Source organism: Lissotriton helveticus, chromosome 8 (genome assembly GCF_964261635.1).
Source record: "Lissotriton helveticus chromosome 8, aLisHel1.1, whole genome shotgun sequence".
Lineage (NCBI taxonomy): Eukaryota > Metazoa > Chordata > Amphibia > Caudata > Salamandridae > Lissotriton > Lissotriton helveticus.
The window spans coordinates 1,358,093,451-1,358,119,057 of NC_136069.1; positions in this window are offsets into that span (position 1 = coordinate 1,358,093,451).

Here is a 25,607-nt window from a genome sequence, read left to right on the forward strand (position 1 = left end):
CCTCAAGAAGCAGCTAAATCACCTCAAAATGAAAAATTTGAGTTTAAAAAAACCTCTGAAAGGTCCAGTTTGCGTTGTTTTTTGTGCAAGGAGCCTTTTTCTATTTTACTTTTCAACAAAGGGTAAGTGCCCTACAGACTTCAACTTCCTGTTCCTGTCCAGCAGGGTCCTTACAGTAATTTGTCCACTTCCTGGTCACTTCTGTTTTGGATTTGGAGCTGGAAGGATCACTTTTTTGTCTGCTACATATATATAATTGGATTTGGGAACTTTATTTGTGTGATACCATAAGCAAGTTCAACAACTGTTGTATAAGGGTGTTGTTTCTTTAATAGAGGGCATGCAACAGGATTTATTTGTACTTTTATTTTATTTTTTAGATATATTGTGGAGGGTGGTCTGCAGTTTCAGCAGGGGCCGAGTTATTATTTTCCATGTAATGTTTCTTCTTTTATAAAGGAAAAATGTTGCTCGGTTCGGTAAATTTTATCCAAGATATTTTGATAAATTTGCAATATTCATTTAATTCACTATGGGTCAGATGTATCAACATTGGATTTTGTGAGTCTATAATAGCGAATTTTACTGATTTGCTATTATAGACTCGCAAAATGCAATGTATGTAGGTTCTTGAAAACATTTTATGATTCTTACGCATTCCTTACTTGCTACCCGCAAATTGTGAGTCGCAAATAAGGAATGGCTTCCCATTAATTTTTATGGGCCTAGAGGCTCATAGGAATGAATGGGAATTGAATGCGCAATTTGCATTTGTTTTTTTTTCTTGTCCTCATTTGCCTCTAAAAAAGCTCCATTCCATTTGCACCTGTAAATAGAGTGTTGTGCCCTTTTGTGCTGGAAAAAGGGAGACAGAGAATAGGAAAGGGAGGATACCGGCTTCAACCTTTGCGCCCTTGTTTATTTGAAGCACCATCTTCCATCCTATGTTCCCTTATTGTCTCTCCCCTGCGCTCCCTCATGCGCCGAAATGCAGAATGGGAGGCGGTGGGGGACCCAATGACCAGGCGAGGCAAGGAAGGCGTAATCATCGGACTTCATAGATCATTTATTGCTCACACCACTCTAATAAGGGAGACCAAAAGTCGTGCTTTTTGAAGGCCTTCATATCCTGGCTAGCAACATACTTAATAGAAATTAGCCAATGAAAGAGCTTTGGAGGGATGCAGCTATCCACTGTTTACAAATATCTCTGCGTGCCAGCAGAATAGAGTAAAAAAGCAGCTTTGCTTTGTTATCGGTTATTCTTGCAGGGGAGTCTACGCATCCGAAAATAACCAACAAGATGCTTACCTTAATGTCCATGTCCAGCACAGTAGACAGAACTCTACTCACATCGCTCCAGAAAGGTGGAATCTCCACACACTCCACAAACATATGTACGTCATCCTTTCCTGGACTCCCGCACCTAGGACAAACCACATCTCCTCTGCTCCCGAACTTTGACAACCTCTGGGGCATCCAATAACCTCTATGGATGGAGAAAAGGTGTTTTTTTCTTAGGTATGCTGGTTTTACTACTTTAAATAACATAGCCATTGATACTTGCCACTTATTTTCCAGCGAAGGCTCCGGCAAGCATCTTCCCCACAGTTCAGTTGGTAGTGTGAAGGCCCCATCTTCCAATTCCACCAACAGCCATTATATTGTTGCTAGCTCCTTTTTTAGTACAGTCTCATTCAGAAGTCTGTCCTCCAGTTCGTTTGAACTTCCTATCACTGTACCTGGGTCCTGAAACCAACTATGTATTTGCATGTATTTGAATCTGGACTTTGTTGTTCCGAGAGCTGGTTGCACGATTCCCAACTTATTAAAAGGCCATCCTGTGTGATGTGGTTCCATCTCATTAGACCAGCCTCTCTCAAAGGTCGAGCTAGTGCATCTTTTGTCCAGACCGGTGAGCCAGGTGAGTCCCATATAGGGGCCATTTGACTGAAATATGGTATTTTTAAGGTTTTTTTGACCCTATACCAGGCCTCAGCCAGGCCTCTCAAAATCTTTAGCCTGACTTTCTTAAAATATTTAGGGTCTGCATATTTAAACATAAAGCCAACACTACCCCCTGGCTCCTGCCTTGCCATTACTCCCAGCAGTCTCCCAATATCTGAATTTGTCGGTGTGTTCAGCAACATTTTCCCATTTTTTTATAAAAAAAGGCCCATGAATAAAAAAGCAGATCTTGTAATGCTATGCCCCCTTTCTCCACCTTCCTCCTCAATTTCTCCCTTGCTTGACTAAATAAAGCTACCTATTGAACCTTGCAGTTTTTTTATGCGCTTCTTTATCAAACGGGAGGGAAATGGTGTCCAACAAGAAAGTTAATTTTGGAAGGATCATCATTTTTTCTAGGTTTACCCGACCAAGGGGTCAATTAGGATGGCGGACGGATTGCCATCCTTGCCCGTCCGCCACCTATTTCCCCCCCCGCCATATTTTGCGACCGCGGCGGAACAGCTCTAATATGGTGCATATTAGGATGTGCTGGGGGCTATGCCTTTCCGTGGCGGCAATGCCACCACGAAAAGGCATACGGTCCTTGCATTGGGGGCCCGTTTCGGGCCCCCAGGGTGAAGGGAGTGGTGGGGGGTGCACATGGGGGGTACCTATGGTACCCCCCTGCAGTTGCATGCACAATGCGGCAGGCACCGTGCGGTGCCTGCCGCTTTGTGCATGCAAATGCACAGCATGCATTTTTAACTTTGCGGCGGGTGCTGCTTAAAGCAGCACCCGCCGCAATGTTAAATATACAGGATGTGACCGCCAGGGTGGCGGTCACATCCTAATTCCAATGGAGGAAACGCCACTGCCCCTGCGGACGATCCTTCCACCTCGGGGGTGGCAGACGGACGCAGGTCCGTCCGCCATCATAATCGACCCCCTAGTAAGGTAAGCTGGATGTGTGCCCACATTTTTAAGATCTCTTTCATAGCCTTCTCCAGACTAACTTTAGTTAACTTTGAGATGTCTTGTGGAATCATGACTCCCAGATACCTCATGACCTCCCCATTGGGTGCTTCCCCTGCTTCAAATTCCAAGTCATGACCTCTGTCTTATTCCCATTTATTTCATAACCTGAGATTTTTCCAAAGTCTGTTGTTAGTACTGTAATACGGCTTAGGGTATTTTGTAGGTTGTTTGAGAAAATGAGAATATCATCAGCATAGAGGCCCAATATCTTGCACCATCCCTCATGCTGAAAAGGTACAATCTCCAAATCCTCCCTTATTTTCCTGGCAAGGGGCTCAATATATAAATTGAATAGGAGTGGCGATAGGGGGCACCCCTGTCTTGTTCCCCTGCTGATAAAAAACTGATCGGTCAGGGAGCCATTAACCAGCACTCTAGCTCTTGGGGTCCTAAAGATAACCTCCAATGTTCTACATTTTTTGCCAAGATTGACAGATTCTGCCACAATCTGTAAAAAGGCCCAATTTACTCGGTCATAGGTTTAGTAGCGTCAAGAGCTATTACCGCAAGTGGAAGCTCACAAGCGGATGGCAGGTCAATCGTACCTATCAACGAGAAGATCAGCTCTTTCAAAGACCTGCCGCGAATAAACCCTTTTGTGTCTGTATGGATCAGCTCTGCCATTGATCCATTTATCCTGTCGGACAATATCTTTGCAAAGATCTTATAGTCACAATTCAGCAACGATATTGGCAGATACAAATCACAGTTTTTTTGGCTTTTACCTGGCTTCAAAATTAGGGAGATGTTAGCCTCATCCCATGAGGCTGGCAAATTTGCCCCCTTCAAAAAGAACTCATTAAAGAATTCTGCCAGGATAAGTTTTAATACACTGGCCAGTACTTTACCTTTTATAATCAAAACTATAGGCACCAATCGAGGATTGACTACTTCCTTATAGATAGTGATTTGGTAGATCGTGTCCAGAAGGTTGAGCATGTGGGAGTTCACTTGTCGGATCACTCAGCTGTGGTCCTACATTTGAAGTCACAAGAGAGAATCACTCAGTCCATATGGACCCTAGACCGTATAATCCTGCAAGAAGAAGAAGTTATGGCAGCACTATCTAGAGAGACAGAAGAGTTTTTCCATCTCAATCAGGGGTCAGCAGCATATGGAATAAATTGGGATGCTTATAAAGCCTTTCTGAGGCGTAAATTAGGGGTGCTGGCAGCTGAAAAAAGACGCGTTACTACAAAGAAGTATCAACTGTCGAGGAACAGGTTCTGGCCCTCGAGAAAGATCTGATTGAACCCATGATAGACAAAGAAGCCCGGGAAAGCCGGTTTAAAAAAGTACAGGAAGTAAAAGCTAAACTGGCAGTAATTATACAAGAGAGGGTAAGAAAGAAATGGGATGCCAGTAGATTGGCTCATTTCGAATATAGTGAAGGCTGCAGTAGGCTGTTGGCCTGGAAGGTCAAAAAGGAGCAGGTGAGAAGCAGGATAGACCAGGTTAAATGTGGAAAAACTGGCGGTCTTATTAGTTATAACAGGGAGATTGAGCATGCTTTTTATAGCTATTACAGCGGTGGTATGTCAAGAAGATCTAAAACCCACCAAAGATGAGGTTGAAGTTTGGCTCGGACAGGGCTCAAGTAGTACCCTTTCAGCAGAGAAGAGCAGGCAGCTGAATCGGGAGATTGGGAAAGGGGAAGTTGCTATTGCATTAAGACAAGGTAAGAAAGGAAAAGCCCCTGGCTCCGACGGTCTACCTCTTGAGGTATATAAAGTACTGCGTGTGTTTTTGTTGTGCGTATGCCTCTTTGCTGGTTGCTGTTGTTGTTTGACCATGTAGCTGGAGGCCATTTTGCGCAGCCAGCCTGTGTGCTTCTGCCATAGGTCTGCATGTATTCTTTCTTGAGCCATTCCTCCTTGCTTGTTATTTGACGATATGGTCAGTTTGTGAAACCATCAGTTTTGAAAGACATTTTGTATGTAGAGGCTTAAACCCTTTTGTTTGGGCTAATTTTTGTTTACTTTTCCCTGATATCAGTTGAATAAATTAATATGCTTGATGCCAAGTAGCTTAATGCTCATACTAAATGTACTGTATGAACAGTGTTTTATATTATTATATATTTATTTTTCACCTGCACCATTCCTTGCCTCCCAAATTCCAATGGGGTTCTCATGGTAGTCCCCTAGAACATCAGTAATTATGTATTTTTTTATTCTTATTTTTTGGAATATTAATTAAAAAACAAATTATATAAAAAAAGATTTAGTAAATGGTTTAAAGCAAACTTGTAAACTTTAAAACATTACATTTAGTAAGAAATTGTTATGGTTCTCCAATTTTGGATTTTTATTTAGAAATTTGTTTTAGATTTTTTTTTCTATCTCACATTTTCCTAACATCCATCAACCCCATGTCTACCATAGGTGCACAGCCGCATAACAGCATTCATGTTCTTTTGATTATTCCATTGTCACCTGACACATCCCAACTTGATTCATATGAAGCAAACAGTTACATCTGTATGTTGCTGATGTTTCTTACCCTTCCTGAGTGCACATAAGCGTTTATGTTGGTGTGGTTTTACGAATGGATACACTATACTGTTGTTAAATATTTATAGCTTAAGTAACCACACTAAATTATATTGTTTGTAATACTAATTCAACTGCAACAATGCCACGTTTCACTTATGATCTTCTTGCTAATTTGCTCTAAGGTGCACAAGAGAAGAGACATCACCCACAGTGCACGATGTGACACATGACCACACAGCAAGGACATCTCTTGAGCTTGTGAAGCTATGTGCAACTGCCAACTGACAGCTTCAAGATGGCCCCAAAGAAAGGTACTATCAAGAAAGTGGCCAGTGATAAGGAGAATACCACCATTGGTATGTCGCCTCAGACCTTTTTCGGGCAAGAATGTGTGCCTAACGCACGGTCCTCTTGGGAGCAAACATGGAGCAGCACTCCCACAGCTGCAGCCCCACCCCAACCTAGGCCAAAGCCAATGTCTGGCACAGAAGTAACGCTGCTGATCATTGACGTTGAATTGGAGTTATCACTTTCACAAAGTTGTACCCAATCATTTCTGGAAACTCAGCTAAGTGGACAGCAACAGCAGCAGTTAGCAATACTAGTTCTTCCGGAAGTCAGAGCACTTCAGGATACTGAGATTTATGGTCAGGAAGTAGAAGAAGCACCACTTTCAGAAGATCCATTGTCCTCCAGATCTCCAGCCAGAAAAAGGAAAGGTACTCCACCATCTTCCTTTTCAAGCCCCTCTGCTGATGGTCAAGACTGTACTTGGATGCCACCTCAGTCTAAGACACACCAGGAGACGCTAGTGAAAAGGAAGGTTCCTGAAAGCCTTAGAGTTACGGGTGATGAAGAGGAGGATAATGAAGACACAGTCATCATGGATGTTAGCTCAGCACCAGTGGAGACAGATGTTACCCCGTCTCAACCTGCTCTGAGGGATGTGGCACAGATACCACCACCACTGCCATCATCCATAATTGCAACCACCTCAGTAGAAGTAGGCACTGCAGAGAGGCAAATATCAAAACTTTCATGCACCAGTGACAGACACTTGCCCTCCCCAGTTTGGGACTTCGTTGAGGTTAGCGATACAGAGCCAAACATTGCCATATGCTCCACTTGCAACCAAGTAACAGTCTGTGTAAGCTTTGTACAAACTATGGTACTGGAGGCCAAACAACCCATTTGAAAAAACACCAAGCAATCTGATGGGCGGTGCACCTTAGCCAAAAAGCTGCAAGTTGTTTTGGTGAAGGTGGTGAAAGACAATGACAATGACACTTTATTTCTTTGATTAATAAAAACCAATACAAAAGTGGAGCAATCAATATAAAAAGGATGTTTAAAATTGAATAAAATAATAATGTATATATAGGGAATAAACCTTAAAACCATCATTTGGTGTTTTTTAGGATGCAGTAAATATTGTTCCTTTGGCTGCCCCGGCAAGTGTTTAGTAGGGGCCGGACTGCGTAGGGCCTTCCTCCAGATAAATTCCATGCTGTGCCGTGGTTTACCTGTCCATTAGGGCTTGTCGGGTATGATAGATGAATTAGCCATGTGCTTCACCAGGTCCAGCAAATATAGCTGAAGGACTGCCTCCTTTGCCGTCCACGTGCCCAGTTGGAGGAGAATGGGCCTTAGAAGGATTCGGCGGATTGACAACAGGGCGGGACAGCATAGTAAGACGTTGCCCAGTGTTTCACGCTTATAATGGCACAGGCGACACTCCGTAATCACTGGTCTTACTTTCACTGAAGGATACAGGTGTTTTAAGGGAAGCACATGCAGTCTAGCTGCAAGAATCCTTTGTAGGGCTTGCCTCCCCACCGGCTGTGCGAGGTGTGGTGTGCGGCCATATAGTGTGTAAAGAGAACTTTGGGTCTCGTGAAAGCCTCTAGCTGTCAAAGCTTCAATATCCAGTTTTCGAGAGCATGATCTTACTTGCTTTCTTTATTGATGTTTTTCAAATTCAAATTCACTTTATTTCGGATATATTGCAATCCATAAAAGCACAAAATCATTACACATTTCACTATAAAAACACCACAAAATTATACAAAGTCAATCTTAATTCATACATCATATACTTTTCTTGCAAGAATGAGTAGACGAAAACAGTACCACAGATAAAGTGCAAATAGTGCCCACGTACAACAAAGTGCATTGGTGCATTGGGATTCGACTAATTCATATTTACTCATCTAAACATTTTCTTAGTCTCACAGTTAATTTTAAAAATTCTAACACCTGGAGAACACTGTCAGTGTGCAAAAGCTGCAAATACATGAGGGCAGGTCTAATTTGATTAAAATGTAATCTCTTTAAAAGAGTAACAAGATACCGCCTGCGGGGGTATTCATAAAACCTACATAAAAATATAAAATGCAGCATATCCTGTGGAGACTTCCCGTCGCAGCCACAGGGAGCTGCAGTTTTCTTAAAAATTTCCAACTTTGGTCTGATTAAAAGATGATGAAAGATGTTAAACCTGAACCGGGTCAGCAAGAATTTTTCATGGGGGGTAAAGGAGCATGTTAGGTACAATTCCATAGTATCACAAGTTCTTAACATGATATACTTCCTAACATTGGGTTTCAAAAGCTCCATTTCATCTCTTCGAGCACTACGATCCATGTAAAAGGCCCTCTTAATTGCTGCAACATCACCCTTAACTATTACACTTGGGTTTTCAAACAAGTTCAGGCGACCAAGCTTCAGAAATTGGGACTTCAAGTATTTAAGCCATGGTACACACATTGCATAATCAAGCGATACAAGATCTTCCACTATCTGGTGAGTTAAAGGAATTTCATGATTTAACCATAGTTTTACCCAGCATAACAGTGGTCTTAGTCCGATGATATCGGATAAGTGCTGGCTTCCCAGCTCTTCATGTACTGCTAGATTCGATGTACTAACTGGTACGCAAAGCAGACGCTTTAAAAAATTATTTTCGGCTATCTGTAGTTGTTCGCCATTTGCATAGCCCCATATTTCGCTGCCGTAGACTGCAGTGGCTATTGATTTGGCATTGTATAATTTCATCATGGCCACATTTGGCTTTTTCCCCAGTTTAGTAGCAAAGTTGAAGATGGAAGCATTTACTCTGGTCATTTCCCCCTTCTTCCTAGCCACATGTGGGGCCCAACTAAGCTTTGTATCAAATAAGACACCCAGATATGAGAACACATGGGTGGTGGGGATCAGGACATCATTTAGCTTAAAAATGAACTTCTTTTTAGGTTGACGGCCAACATGCATTATGTAGGATTTAGAATTGTTGACCTTAAGGTCCCTATCAGTCATGAAGTTATTAAAAACATTCAAAAGTGCCTGGACACCCTTTTCTGTTCTTGAGATTAAAACCGCATCATCTGCGTATAAAAGCAGAGGAATACCCCTCGCACCAGCTCTAGGACAATCTGATTTTGCATCCTGCAGAACGGCATCTAAATCATTTATATAATAGTTAAAAAGAAATGGGGCCAGGATGCACCCCTGACGTACTCCTTTATTAATGCTAAAATTTCCTGTGGTTTCCCCGTTCGATGAAAACCTCACGTTAGCTCTTGTGTCATTGTGCAAGTCCGCTAGGAAGTCCACAATCCCCATACCAACACCTTTATCCTTCATGGTCTGCCACAGCCTCCTCCTGTTAACACAGTCGAAGGCTGAGGACAGATCCATGAAGGCAAGGTGAACTGCTCCCTTCTGTACAACCGTGTATTTATTCAGGATAAGAAACAGGTTGAGACACTGGGTTATGGTAGAGCGGCCTTCACAGAAGCCGTATTGGGAAGTAGACATAATATTGTTATCGAACGACCAGCTTGTTAATCGTTGAAGTAGGACTCTCCTCATGACCTTAACCATTTAATCTATTAGGGATATTGGTCGGTAACAGAGAGCACTTCCCCTATCACCCTTCTTAAATACAGGGACTATAGTTGACAATCCCCACATTTCCGGACAACCCACTCTGGCCGCAGCATTAAATACAGCAACCAGAATGGGTGCCCAGAAAGCTGGATCAGATTTGTAGAGATCCGGAGGTATTCCGTCAGGTCCCGGGGCTTTATTTGCAGTGAGACCCATTATAGCAGTCAGGACCTCACTTTTATCAAATGTAATAGCACCACCCCAATAAGGGGGGCAACAACCATGGTTCCAGGGTCCTCTGAATAATACAAGCTTTTAAAGTGACTTTCCCATTCCTCTTTAGTTATGCAGCAAATAAGTCCATCTTATTGATGTTTTAATAGTTGTATACTTAATTATATTGGGGTCCCAGTTCTCTGTATCTAGCTTCAAGAGGTCTTTGGCTGAGGCGAGACCAGTTGACCACGGGTTGCCCGGGTTTTTAAATATTATAAACATATATATAACAAACTTCATTGAGTTCTCTGGGGCCACAGTGGTTACGTAAAAGTATTTTGACAGACTTCCCAGTTCTTCCAAAGATTGTCGGTTAAGGTTAAATTCCAAGCAAATTAGAGTGTTCCTTGTGTGCGACGGAAGAAAAAATTGCTTTTTGTAGGCTGCACAGTTGATCGTTTCAAGGTCTTGCACCAATTTGCCTGGGAACGCCTGTATAGCACAGTTGAGGAAAGGTAGTAATTTTGCCCTCAAGACTCGTTGGATAGCCGTGGTTGTTCTACTTTCCAAGGTGGCATTAAGTTTACAGATGGCGTAAGTAACCATTTTGCCTTTCTGCTGGAGCTTGTGTCGATGAGCCTGTGGCCGGCCTGTTTCACTGAGCCATACTTCGAGATAATTGTACGATTGTGTGCTGGATAATGTTAATGGTCCCAGACTCCATTTCATTAACTTCTTTTTCGGATGACGGCCAAAGATCACTATCTTAGATTTCGTTGGGTTTGCAACCAGCTTGTTTTTGGCATTATACTCTGCTAGTGCTGTTAGGCCTTTTTGAAGGCCAACTTTAGTATGGTCCAAGAGGAACAGGTCGTCTGCATACTGTATCAGGTGGATTCTAGTTCCCCCAATCCTGGGAGTCGCCAGAGTTGCTCCATGCAGTGCGTTACCCACATCTGCTGTGTATAAATGAAAAAGCAGCGGGGCAAGAACACAGCCCTGCTTTAACCCGTGGTCTGTGCTGATTTTTTTTGGTGGCTGTTTTGCACGAGAGTTTGACTCTTACCCACGTTTGAGTATACAGCGATCTGATGGCTTGTAGTAGTTTCGGGCAGATATTCCAGCAGGCCAATTTCTTCCATAGAATGTTTCGGTCTACCCCGTCAAAGGCTGCTGTATAATCAATAAAGCAGGCAAAAAGCGGCTGATTGTCCCGAGCCATTGTTTGTTGTACTAAATATGATAGGGCTATGATATTATCTAAGGTGGAGCCTCCCGGACGAAACCCTGTCTGATAAAAAGGAAGCAGATTCTCCTTACTGACCCAATCCACTAGTTCCATCAGGAGAGTGCTTGCATAGGCCTTGCCCTCCACGTCCAATAAGGCAATCATGCGGTAGTTCTTAGGGTCCGTGCTAGGTCCTTTTTTATAGATTGGATGTAATAGAGATCCCCTCCAGGAATTTGGGACGTCCGCCAAGAGCCTACACCCCGCATACAACTGTCCCAGATTCTCAGCCCAAAAGTTGATATCCTCTCTGAAGAGGGAGCCAGGCAGACCATTTGGTCCGGGGGCCCCATTGTGCCGTATTTTTTTCAAAATTGTTCGTAGTGCCTTTGTTTCAGCAAGTGTGGCATCGGCTGGGGAGTCCGTGGATTCAATTGATGTTTTATTTAGATGTTCCTAGAGAGTTGTTATTTCAATTGGGTTTTTCTTTCAATCGTTGGTATGGAGAGTTTTTACGTGGGCTGACCAAGTACTTGCATCAAGTGAGTTCTCTCTATTGGAAGTTCCATGGATTACCTTAATTATATATTGTTAAAACTCGTGGGTCTTGCTGGGGGCAAGCAACTCGAAAATCTTCAGCCATTTTTGCTCTGTAAGTTCACGTTTTACTTGCCAGACCACTGTTGCATGACTCTTTGCTGCTTCTTTCAAATCTTTTTTTTTGCAGTCACCGATCTGGTTGCTCGATAGGCTCTACGTTTGAAATTAAGTTCTCTTGAGCATTTCTTGATTGCTGGTTAGAATCCCAATTTATAAGTGAGTCGACATGGGATCTTTGATTATCGCTCCCTCGAAGTTGGTGGGCTAAATCATATGCGAGTGAGCCCCATTCTCCTATTCTACCCTTGTCATTATGGCCAGTCTGCCAGCCTTTCTATGTTAGTTTCCATAAGGCAAACTTATGGGTCGGAAACGGCCCCCATTTGATTCTTCTAAGGAGTCTGTATAACTCATCTCCCTTTGTGGCTCCGATACAACGAAGAGTATACCGTGTTTTAACACTAATGGACAACTCTAAGGTAAGGGCAGCATGGTCACTTTCGAACCGGGGGTGGACTTTATAGTTTACAAAAACAAAGGAAGAGTGTCCGTCAGTAAGGCGTGAGTGTGATCGAGATAGCACGTATTAATATGAGGCCAGCTGTAGTTGGTCAGAAGGCTGGGCTAACTTTCAAGAAAAAACTCATTATTTCTTCAAGAAACCCTCACTCACCCTAGTGGTGATATGCTTCATCATCGGGTCCACTAGGGAGATCGAGTACCTCCCGAGTGTGCTACGACGCCAGGAGACTGCGGAGCAGGTTGTTGTGAGAGTGAATGTGAAAAAAAGGGTGTAGTTAAAAATGTCAGCGGTTGTCCCAAAAAATCATTTATTCGCTGGTCAACTTGACATATTAAAAGTAAAAGCTATGTGCAGGGCAACTATCCACAAGAAATACAGGTGTTTCCCTGTTAGGGGAAGGTCAACATGTTTCTGCCCTTTAAGTGTGTGAGTTTACAGGGCTTTCGTCAGGACCAGTAAGTGGGTGTTACCTCAACAGGTATAGGCGCGCTAAGGCCTACCCTGCTGTAGGTTGTGAAAGTTAAAAACAGTGGCACTATGTGTAAAAATAAGTGCGTGAAAATACAAGCTAGCTGTCCCCGCTGGATCTCGTGGATCCACGAGATCCAGCGGGGACAGCTAGGTGCCGAGAGGGTGCTGAGCGTTGCGGGCGGTGTGCCATTGTCGCTCCCACCCCCCCTCTGAATCTATGGGGCGTGGTTCATACTGAATACAAACTTCTGGGCTCCTCGCAATAGAGGCAAATCCCCAAGCCTTTTGGTTTGTATTTTCACGCACTTATTTTTACACATAGTGCCACTGTTTTTAACTTTCACAACCTACAGCAGGGTAGGCCTTAGCGCGCCTATACCTGTTGAGGTAACACCCACTTACTGGTCCTGACGAAAGCCCTGTAAACTCACACACTTAAAGGGCAGAAACATGTTGACCTTCCCCTAACAGGGAAACACCTGTATTTCTTGTGGATAGTTGCCCTGCACATAGCTTTTACTTTTAATATGTCAAGTTGACCAGCGAATAAATGATTTTTTGGGACAACCGCTGACATTTTTAACTACACCCTTTTTTTCACATTCACTCTCACAACAACCTGCTCCGCAGTCTCCTGGCGTCGTAGCACACTCGGGAGGTACTCGATCTCCCTAGTGGACCCGATGATGAAGCATGTCACCACTAGGGTGAGTGAGGGTTTCTTGAAGAAATAATGAGTTTTTTCTTGAAAGTTAGCCCAGCCTTCTGACCAACTACAGCTGGCCTCATATTAATACGTGCTATCTCGATCACACTCACGCCTTACTGACGGACACTCTTCCTTTGTTTTTGTATCTATTGATTGGGGACTAAGAGTGCCCTTGAACCCTGTCTCTCCCTTTGTTGATCGGACTTTATAGTTTGACATGTATTTTTGTAGGCTCTCACTTAATAGAATGTAATCGATTGTTGTCTGGTTGTTGTAAAAGGGAGGTATCTGCTATTGGGTTATCTTTTGTGGTTAAACAGTGTGTCGTTGCCAGCTTATAGACCCGCATTAGGGCATTGAATCTTCTGGTGCTTCCATTATGATGGTTTTCGGGGATCATTTGCCCCATGTCATGCATGTTAAGATCGCCCAGAATAATTGAGTCCATGCCTGCATACCGTAGTAATAGAGTTTCAATCTCGTTTAATAGCCAATTGAGTTTGTCGTTTGAGCCCGGCCCGTGGCGGTTGTAATAGACATTGATTAGGAGTATTGATGTCGGGCCATCTATTGTAATCAGGCCTTTCAGAATACCAGCCAAAAACATGTCTGATGTATTCTGTATTACTGAAAAGTTTACTTTCAGTGCATGCTTGACATATGTTGAGATGCCCCCTGACGGTCTCCCAAAAATATTGGCCTTTTTTGCAGGTTTGAAATATTCAGCATAGTCCCCTATTGGTTTTGAAGAAGTAGTTCATGTTTCCTGTGAACAGATTATATCTGCTCCTGCTAGGAGTGTGACTGCTCCTGGACTTTGCAAAACTTTATGTATCCCGGCAACGTTCCAAGACAATATGTTGATTGTTTGATTACTCATTGTGGAGCTATTGTGCTGGATGTGGCCGGTGGTGATCTTTATTGGTACTGGATGGTTACCCGGCAAGTAGCCAATATTCATATTACTCACAGTGGAGCTATTGTGCTGGGTGTGGCCCGTGGTGATCTTTATTGTTCCTGGATGGTTGCTCGGTAAGTAGCCAATATTAATATTAGGAACTAGAATTTAAGGCCTGAGGGAGCCAGGTCCAGTCTTTGCAAATCTGACCTATAATTAAGCAGGAGCGATTGCCTCCATCTGTATGTTTGATCATTTGGATTGAGTTGCTGCTCCGCTGTATTGCTTGTGTGCCACCTATGGAGCCGTGTAAAATAGATCCGGTGGCAGGTGAAGTTAGGTGTTTGCTCTTCGTGCTTTTCTGTCCCTTCAAGTCTTGATCTCCCTGTTGGTAGTTTGCCCCTTTATTTTTCAAGATCTCTGGATATTTGGTGGCAAGAGGAAGCTTAATTTTTATGCCCCAGTTGTCCAGTTGTGTTTTGAATCCTTTCGGAACATTCGCCATGATCTGGTTGGAAAAGGTTATCTCAGTCGTTTCGTTTAATTCACTCGGCCCTGGGCCGGAAAAAGCCACCCTCTCAATATCTGTTGATTTGATATTCTCCAGACCTGGAATGCTTTCGCAGAGTTTCAGAAGTTTCCCTCTGTTGAGGATGTCCCAGCTCCCCGGCGAAGTGTATTTGGGATATAACAACACTTTCGGGTTTTCACGGTCTGTCCCAAGTGAGTTGGAAAAAGCCTTAGGGGCATATTATCAAGGGGGTTTATCTCTGCTTTTTTGGCTTTAAAAGCCAAGAAATCGGAGATAAAATTATCTCCCTATTACCTAGCTGTCGCTAACACAAGTTAGCGACCGCTAGTAGGAGATAGCGACCATCTTGGGCCCCACTTTGCATGTCAGTGATATTTATCACTAATGACATGCAAAGTGGGCGTGCCAAGATGTTAGCGACTGGAAACAGTCGCTAACATCGCTATCTCCTATTACCAACTTTTGGAGATATTCGCGCTAAGCGCGAATATCTCCAAAAACTAAGGGGCATATTATCAAGGGGGTTTATCTCCGCTTTTTTGGCTTTAAAAGCCAAGAAAGCGGAGATAAAATTATCTCCCTATTACCTAGCTGTCGCTAACACCAGTTAGTTACAGCTAGTAGGAGATAGCCACCATCTTGGGCCCCACTTTGCATGTCAGTGATATTTATCACTAATGACATGCAAAGGGGGCGTGCCAAGATGTTAGCGACTGGAAACAGTCGCTAACATCGCTATCTCCTATTACCAACTTTTGGAGATATTCGCGCTAAGCGCGAATATCTCCAAAAACTAACACCTGCCCTGAGCAGTTCTTAGCCATGTTATCCAATAGGAGGTGGATAACATGGCTAAGAGCATTAGCTCAGTAATGCATGAATATCGCTGACTTTTCAGCGATATTCATGCATTGCGGCGGTTTTTTATCGCATTTGCGATAAACCTTGATAATAGCAAGGTTTATCTGCGATAATTTCTGACGATGCTTAGCGTTAAAACATTCGTTGCTAAGCATCGTTAGCGATAAATATCGCTTATCGTTGGTAATATGCCCCTAACACCTGCCCTGAGCAGTTCTTAGCCATGTTATCCAATGGGAGGTGGATAACATGGCTAAGAGCATTAGCTCGGTAATGCATGAATATCGCTGACTTTTCAGCGATATTCATGCATTGCGGACGTTTTTTATCGCATTTGCGATAAACCTTGATAATAGCAAGGTTTATCTGCGATAATTTCTGACGATGCTTAGCGGTAAAAAATTCGTTGCTAAGCATCGTTAGCGATAAATATCGCTTAAAGTTGGTAATATGCCCCTTAGTTTCCAGAGGCTCACATAGATTCCGCGTGGGATTATAGCATAGGACTGATCCCCCCCGGTCCAATTTGTATTTGCGATGCGGATATGTGAGTCAGTCCTAGAGGTGATAGTGCGGTCCGGGGCAAGTTGGCAGTCTTTGAGACTTACTTGAACAATGTTTTTCTCCCGTTGGGCATTAAATGTGGTTTCAGTTTGGGGGTCATTATAGGCAATTGTCTGTATGGCGTCAAGTTTGTAAGTGATGTCTTGATCTGGGGGCCCTGTGTGTTACTCAAGTGGTCACTGGGCGCAGAAGATCTTTCAGCCGAGATTTTAGTCGAATTCTCACTTGAGGTGCATGAGAGGCTCTGAGGAAGTATTTTGATGGTGGCTATACCATTTATTTGTGTCTCTCTATTTTGATCTGCAGTAGTTGGTTTTTTGTATCTGATCACAACCCTTCTGGTTCTCACTGCTGTTATCTTTGTTGTCCTGGTTTACTGGCGCAAACCAATGATTAATTGTCCCTTTTAAATGACTTTTGTCTTTTTTTGTTTTGTTTAACTTTTTCAGTTTTTTCTTGTTTTTCCTTGATAAAGATTGTGGCACTAAGGGGGGTGGTTTTGGGTCATTCCGTTTTCCAGGACTGTTATTAGTTATTTGGCCAGGTTGTGGTTTTGACTATGAGTTTGAATTTGAAGACAAATAATTAGTGCTCAATGAGCATTTGAGATCATTATTATTGTTGCTAAAAGTTTCCTGTGTTTTCACTAGGCTCTCCTGGTTGTCCTGTAACCATTGATGTGGGTCCGAAGTGGTCTGTGTATCGCTTATAATTATTTTGTTATTTTGTTCTCCCATTAGTCTTAGTGGTGCGTGTGTAGCTTTTATCTTATGTTTTTCCTTATATGAGGTCTTTGCACTTACACTCTGTGTTGAGTTGTGGGGAGAAGAGCGTGTTGTATTACTCATCCATCTGTTGGCTTCACACTTAAGGTCTGTAACTAGTGTGCTCATTATTTCTGGGAGTTTTCCCAAGTTCTGCAGTATTGGGGAGCACCCGCAATCGTTTGGTTTTACCATTACCTCTGTGTCCACCTGTGCTCTGCGTATTAGGGAGTTTAAATGTTCCAGTTTTAAATTCATTCCGGAAATCAAGCTTCCTACTGATTGCAGTATATTTATATGGATGTCTAGTTTATCCACATGCATTATTGCTGCATTTCCCATTGAAATCAAAGCCTCATTAATGAATGCAAGATGGTTTTCTATTCTTTGTGGTGCCAGACTAGGTTCCGGATTGGTTTTATGCAAGACCAACGGCCGTGGTTCGTTTGCGTTTGTTGGACTTTGCTCCAGCTCTGAGTCAGGATTTTCTTTCGATGAAAGGTCCTCATCGTCGTCACCCAGTTTAATGGGCGTAAGGGGGAAGGTCAGGGGGTATGACTGAGATTTCGGAAGTAAACAATTATCCTTAATGTTCGTGGTATATCGTATTAAGGAATGAGGTTCCTTATTTATCTCACTTTCCACTGGAGCTGAGACCATCAAGGCTTTGGGTAATCTCTTCCTAATCCCAAGCAGGGATCCTCCCCTGGGGGAGGAGAAGAGACCCAAGAGCCATTCAGGCTGGTTTAATGTAGGGATAAAAATTCCGCACTTATTGCTGCAGTCAAAAGTAAATCTCCGGTTAAGACCAGACTGGCCAGGAAAGAATACAAACAGACCATTTACGTAGCAAAGAAAGAATGGGAGGACAGGTACTGGTGCGACCTAAAGGAAGCAAGTGCAGGGAGGGACTCTAAAGGCTTTTGGAACACAATTAGGGCTAGGAATAGGCCGGATAATACCCTTATTACGTGTAATATCCCGGGCCAAAGCTGGTACAATAATTTTTCGTCCCTCTACACTACCATCGTGGAGGGTAGCCCGGGACTCCCTAATTCTCAATCTATTGCAATTGACCCCCTACGGGACCAATTGGGAGGAAGTCGAAAATGTAATAAAAACCCTGGTGCCACATAAAGCAGCTGGCCCCGATGGGATACCGGGAGACCTGTTACGTGCCAATCACAGTGAGTGGGGGAGGCTAATCTCATCCCTACAAAATGCCATTAATAATGGTGCGTCAGTCCCAGATTCCTGGAAGGGGGCAGAGGTTGTCCCGATCTTTAAAAAGGGGTGTCGGAACGACCCCGCCAACTACCGCCCAATAAGCCTGGGATGTGTGCTCGCTCCCACTCTATTCTCTCTTTATGTGAATGGAGTGGTTGAACATCTACTAAAAAATCCTTCTGATGCACCGTCCCTGGCGGGCAAGCGCATCCCAATTCTCCTCTTCGCTGACGACACCCTACTCATTTCAAAATCTCCGGTGGGCCTACAGAGCCTCCTGGACAGTTTTCAGGCCTTCTGTACCCAAAGGGGATTGATAATTAATACAGATAAAACAAAGTACCTGGTTTTGAACCCACCTAAAAAATTGGGTCGTCCAACAGCACTGAATTCTGTACCCTGGAGAGGGTCGCGGAATTACTTAGGCATCCGTATGACAGACTCCCTGCAGTGGAACTCGCAGGTTCATAAGATGCTACTTAACCATAAAAGGGTAGGGTGGGCTCTCCTTAAAGAGCAACGCTCCTCTTCAATCAAACCTATTGCCCCGGTTGTGGACATTTATAAAGCGAGAGGGGTTAGTGCGGCCCTGTACGGGGCTGAGTTGGGGGGTACATGTAACATCGAGGTACTAGTCAGATCAGAGAACAGATTTTTGAAGGATTGATGGCGCTCCCACAGAGTACCCTGACCCTACCCTTACTATTGGAAATGGGGTGCCGCTCGATTAAGGATCAGGCCCAAATCCGCCCGTTGTTATTATGGGCCCGGATGTGGCGTGTGCCCGAACTGGCCTCTTATGCTGAAGATCTGTTGGAGGTCATGTCAATGAATGGCTGGTCCAAAATCAAGTGGTTGAAAGATGTTAAATGCCTGTTAGGGGAACTGGGCCTTGGTGATGCATGGGAATCTAGATCTACTCCCCCCAAAGCTGTCCTTAAGAAATTGTACTGGAACTGGATTACTGGCACAAACTGCTCTGAGTCTATGCAATGTAGAACCACTAATGACTTCTTGAGGATTAAGGATGTGGCCGCTTACGAACCGTATCTTGACATTATCACGAATCCTTTAGATCGGGCCTTGTATTTCCAATTCAGAGTGGGGTTTCTACCAGTAGGCGAATTGACTGCGCGCTGGAAACCTCCTCATCAGACCTCATCTTTTTGTGCAACTTGTACGTCACGAGTAGAGTCTGTTGGCCATATGTTATTCGAATGTCCGGCCTATGAAGCTCCAAGGCGCTGTTGGTTAAAACCAATATGTAGAGAGCTAGGCACCCAGCAGTGCAATGTTGCTCTACGCATATTGATGTCGGACACTCGGCCTCTGCTTTCATGTGGTGTGTCTAAATTTTTAAGATGGGCTTGGTCCATTTGTTTAAAAAGGCTTTCTTTATCCATTTAATGATTGTTTTAACTGTATATATACTGTTTTTTATGTAAATCTTGAAGTATGGTAAAAAGTTTGATGTAAATATTATGGCTTTTAAATGTATTGTAAACTGCTTTTAAGATATTCCTTTTATCGAAATAAAGCCTTCAATGTAATGTAATGGCAAAGCTGCCAATGGGTCAGCTCGGGTAGGTCCCCCAGTTCAGCCACCTGTTCCCCTGTATGTCTCAGGGTATCCTTCTCAGGGCCTGCTCCCTCCGGGACCATGGGAACCAGGGGGGCGGTTTCTCATGCCCCCTAACCCTTCTCTTTAAGGCAGGGGTCTGGGCCATAATTTCGGGCTCCAGGACCTCCTGCACACCCTTCTGAGCTGCCATGGACCGAGTGGTTGCACACGCGCATTCAGGCAGGCCCAACATTTCCAAATGAGACTTTCTCTCCACTGTGGCCCACAGGGAGTTCTCTAGATCATTGCCCAACAGCCAGTCTACCGGCATGGCGGGCCTCACAGCCACTTGGAGAGTTCCTGCCACCCCCCCCCCCCACTCGACGGAAACCTGAGTCACCTCACACTGGCTCTCTGAATTGTCGGCTGACACAATGGGACAGAACGCATGGGAGACAATCTGCTCTTTGAACACCAACTTGGAGCTGACAGCAGTCACACTAGCTCCTGTGTCCCTGAGAGCTTCCACCCTATGGCCAATGATGGTCACCTACTGCTGGTACTTCTTAGTGTTATTAGGCAGTGTGGGGTTAGGGACCTTCTCAAAGTCTCCTAGCAAGACAAGGGTCAACTCTACCGGATCCCATCCATCTTGGACCTCCATCCCCCCCCCCCCGGGCTACGCTCGCAATCTGGCAGAATGGTGCATGGGGTGGTGCGTGAGGGGGTGCATTGTGGTCTGTCTGGGAACACTGGGGATCATAATACTGGTGGCCCACTTGACCACACTTGAAACAAGTGAGTGGCCCCCTCTGAACAGGCCTACCTGTCGGGGACACTAGCTTCTTTTTGTGGGAGGCTGGGACACCACTGCTTGGTTCCCTGGGGAATTACTTTGGGGCCCTTTCTGGAACTCCCTCGGTTTACCCTTGTCCCCCCCACTTCTCTGCTAGGGACACTGCCCACTGTTGGTGAAGTCTCCCACAAAACATTTGCAGACCGGGTGTTAACCCAGCGGTCCGCCTTCTCAGCAAGCTTACTAGGGTTGGTCAGCTTGCTATCAATCAGGTGCTGGAGTAGCTCTGGAAAACAGTTACTAGAGAAATTGACAGCGTGCACCCACACTGACTCAAGCACTCGGGGACAGGCGGGCTCTCAGCAGCGACTGCGGTGGCCTGGATTGGGGGTGGTGGTGAGCGCACAGCGGCTACAGCTCTCTCTTAGCTGCGGAGGCCCATGGGACAATTCCAAAGGGTATGCAAAGTTGTCAAGGGTGTGGACGCTCAGCGGCTACAGGTCTCTCTTAGCTGCGGCGGCCCACAGAACAAATTCTGATGAGGCAAAGTAGCAGAGGGTGTGGGCACTCAGCGGCTACAACTCTCTCCTGGCTGCGGCGGCCAACGGGACAACTCATGGGGGTACACAGTAGCAAAGGGTGTGGGCATTCAGCGACGACAGCTCTCTCTTGGCTGCGATGGCCCACACGACAAATCACGGTGGTGTACAGTAGCAAAGGGTGTGGGCACTCCGCGGCTACAGCTCTCTCTTGACTGCGGCGGCCCATGGGACAAGTCATGATGGTGCACAGTAGCAAAGTGTGCGGGCACTCAGCGGCTACAGCTCTCTCTCGGCTGCAGTGGCCCAAACGCCAAATCACAGTGGTGCACAGTAGCAAAGGGTGTGGGCACTCCACGGCTACAGCTCTCTCTTGGCTGGGGCGGCCCACGGGACAAATCACGATAGTGCATTCCCTCAGCTGCAGCGGCCCAAACGGATCCTGCGGAAGGGTGAGGGTACAGATTTAGGCGGGCTCTCAGTGGCGGCAGTTCTCTCTGAGCTGCAGCAGCCCGCACAGGTTCAGCAAAAGTTTAGAAGATCTCAGCTCAGATTCAGACGGGCTCTCAGCAGCGGCAGCTCTCATCTTAGCTGCTACACCCCGCATAGGTTTAGCAAAAGTTCAGAAGATGCCGAGTCCGGGGTCCTTACAGTAGAACTAGAGGCTCTGGATTACTCGACGGGGGCCTCACCTGCAAGCAGAACTCCTCGCACGGGAATTCCGACGGCTGGCTGGGTGAAGTCTAATGTCCGTGAGACTTCGGCAGAAGGCTCTCTCGATTTAGGCCCTTGGGTAGTTACTTTGGCAAGAAGGGTGAAAGTTGCGAAGTCCTTTCCTTTGTTCACTCGGACAGAGTTTCGTCTTGACATCCAGAAAGAACACACTTGGCCAAAGTTCCAGCACAGCATTTTATACCTAAAATGTCTTTGTTCTCTAAGGCTGCAAATCACTCACTCCAGTCAGAACCAGTTTGTTGGGGCCAGGGAGCACTTGGTTTACAAGGTGACATCCTGCCCTTTCAGAATGAGGGGGTCTGCTATCAGACACCCAGTGGGAGGTGGAGCCATCATTCACCTTGCCAGGCACGGCCCTGCTCGGATCAAAGAGTCACCCCTCCCCACGCTTGGAATAATGATCTCACTCTCCAGCCAGGTCTGACCCAGCTGGCCCTGCTGCTCCAAAACCAGACGGCCAATACACATACTCGCAACAGCCTGCAGTAAAGCTTTAAACAAGAAACTACTGCATTTTCAGGAAAGGCATTTCACAACATATAATACCTACACAATCCTTACTAAAAGGTGGCCCTCCCTGGCCCGAGCATAAACATACATGGAGCATTCACGCTGTGGCACTGATTGGCAGTGGCACGGCGCCCAGACATCTACATCCAGCCAACATACAAGTCAGGAAGAGTCACAGGGGAAGGGAGACCCACGCCAATGATGCCAGGTCTACCATAATCATATATATATATATATATATATATATATATATATATATATATATATATATTCACTGAAAAAACCATAGGTTATAGACCATATATAGTTAGGAATTAGCATTTAAAAAACCTATTTTTACTCACACAAAACCATTGAAATTCCATATATAGTTAGTTGCACTAACTATATATCGCGCACCCGCAATCCACTGCTGATGATGTCACATATTACATCATTCATGACATGGTCAGTGACATCACTGATGACATCACTGATGACATCTCAAATGACATCACTGATGACATCACTGATGACATCATCCAGTGACTGTGTGTTTCTGTAAAGTTTAAATATGTTTGATATATTGAAGAATGAGTGGATGTATAAGTGTCTGGATGAAGGATTTAGTAAGTGCGTGACTGACTGTATGAGTGAGTGAATAAATGTGTCGTACTAAATGCATGGGTTAGTGACTAAACTGTCTGAATGTGTGCATCAGTATGTCTGTTGTGATGTAAACTGCTGCATGTGTTGATCATTAGCTATACGAGAGGCTATATGTGTTATTGATTGGTTGCCCAAGTATTTGTATGGGAGATTGAGTTTGTGTGGGGGTGGCTGGGAGGTGTGTGACTCTGTGCATAGATGTGTGAGCAGTTGATTCACTAGGTGTATGAGTTCAAGAGTGCATGTGGAAAAAGCTACATGGGCGGTTGACTGTGTGCATGAGTGTATTGATGAGTGAATGGATATCTCAATGCTACATGTCATAGTAAGTACATATGTAAAACACAGTACATGTGAGAGTTGGCATATATAAATAACTGTGCATGAGAGCCACTGAATGTGTGAGTGGCTGTATGGATCATTGTGAACTTGTATCAGGGATTGTATAAGAGAGTAAATATGTGTTAGTATATGTTTGAATAAGTAAGGTGTGTATAACTGTATAGTTGAGGAAATGGAGGTGAGATTGTTTCTTTGCATGACTGACTAGGTGTGTGAGTAACTCCATGGATGAGTGACAGTGTGTGAGTGTCTGTATACACTGAGTGTATCTAAGGTTATCTTAGAGTCTGAAGAGGTTTATCGTATTAGCACAAGAATGGTGTCAAATGAGATGTCATCAGTGATGTCATCAGTGATGTCATTTGAGATGTCATCAGTGATGTCATCAGTGATGTCACTGACCATGTCATGAATGATGTAATATGTGACATCATCTGCAGTGGATTGCGGGTGCGCGATATATAGTTAGTGCAACTAACTATATATGGAATTTCAATGGTTTTGTGTGAGTAAAAATAGGTTTTTTAAATGCTAATTCCTAACTATATATGGTCTATAACCTATGGTTTTTTCAGTGAATTTTCAAGGTTTTTTAAATGCTAATTCCTAACTATATATGGTCTCTAACCTATGGTTTTTTCAGTGAATTTCAATGGTTTTTTAATAGCAAATATCATAAGCTGTCGAATGTCAAGTACGTGGTAAGTAAAAACATTTTCGTGTTTATGCACACTGATCTGCTTTGAATGCTGCCCCCCCCTCATTTCTATTAGGAGTACTCTCTCTTTGCAGATAGTGACGGGTAGTTAACGCAGGCCTTTGCCCCCGTTGTAATCCATCGTGCCTGCTTCTCTCTCCATTTGATTGATTGTTATCCAAGCATTTACTGTTTTAGAATTGGTTCTCTTTGGTTCATTCTCTATTTACAAACAAGCACAGAGTCGCAATACTCTGTTTAGTCTTTGCAGATAGTGAAAAATCGTGTAAAAAAACAAAAGGAATCGAGCAAAATCAGTAGGCCACTAATGGGATCTCTTTTTGACCTCGCTAAAATAGAAACATTAGGAACAACCCCTCATGAGAAATACGAAACTAGTGAGATGAACTGAGCTCCACACCATGATGGCTGCAAGACAGCTCGGCTCCGCCACCCACCCCGCCCAAAATAACGATAAACTCTATGCAAATATTACAAATATATACAACACACCAGCAAAGTAAAAGGGTAAAACATTTTATTAAATAACTATTTACATAACTATTTTATACTTTTTGTTGCCCGATCCGGCTAGCTCAATCGATCGAGCATGAAACTCATGCACTATGATAGTTCAAAGTTTTGAGGAGTGCTTGTAACACTGTCTGAAGCTTATTTGCACTTGCTACAGCTTCACTATTCTCAATGTAAGTGGGGGCTGTTTCAGGACGTGACTGCATTTGAAAACAATGTGATGCGTTGCCACCCTGAACCGCTTGACGGAGGCCCCCGAGGGACGGTGTGATGGCGCGGACTCGGAGGGGGCGCTTGGCTCCGGCCCCCTCCCCAAGTCGTGTTGCCCTGGTGTGGCCTGAGATCGCCCCCGACATAGGTGGCCGGCTCCCGGGGTCAAGCGGAACTTTTTGCCTTTTGGTGACTCTTCCATTCTTGACCTTGTCCCACAATCCGTTTCACCTAAAGACACGCTGTAGTGGGGCGCCCCTTTAACATTTCAGTTGCCATTCCGCCCGCTTTTGCTACACTGTGCCTCTTCCGCTATTCAGCTGTTTACCGCCCGCTCTTTCGACTACAGCGTCTCGCTCACCATGTAGTTGAGTTGCTCCCGCTCTTGCGGTGCAGCGATAGGCGGCTGCCACAGGACTCTCAAAATGGCGTCCGGCTCTTCAGATTTGGGCGTGGTCCACTAAAATGGCCCTGCGACACCTTGGAACTCGGACACTTGTCTGCTAGGGCTTGGGCTCCATTCTCGAAAGCGTCCCCTCAGCCTTGAAGATTCTACAAAAGTCTTGGGGGCCCCCGACTCCCGCAGGCTTCTGGTGGGGAGCGGCTGCAAATGATTGCTCATGGAATGGCCACGACGGAGCTACGAGATGGTGGTGCTCTCATGCTGACGCCAGCTTCAGTCTGAAACATCCAGAAACACTGTAGACTACCAATTCGATCAGTTCCGGTAGCGCCCCAACGTGACCCGGTAGAGAAGAACTTGCCCTCCCCTCTTTGACTGATGGTTCTTGTTGCCTGTCCCTTCTGTTGTCATTTAACAGAACTATTTAGCCTGCTGAAAGGGGTTGTGTTCCGACCGCTGGTTGGTGGAGACATTTTGACTATATTCTGGACCTGCGTTGTCGCGTAATGCGTCATATGACGCGCCGCGTTAGCGCATCCGGAAGCGATCCGGGGCGCGGCGCGCAGCGCGTAACGTAAGCATAACAGGTCATGTGACTTGTTAATAAAACTTTTCATTGGTTTTCATTTTACTTTTCTTATTCTAATGATGAAAGGCTTGGTCATATGACC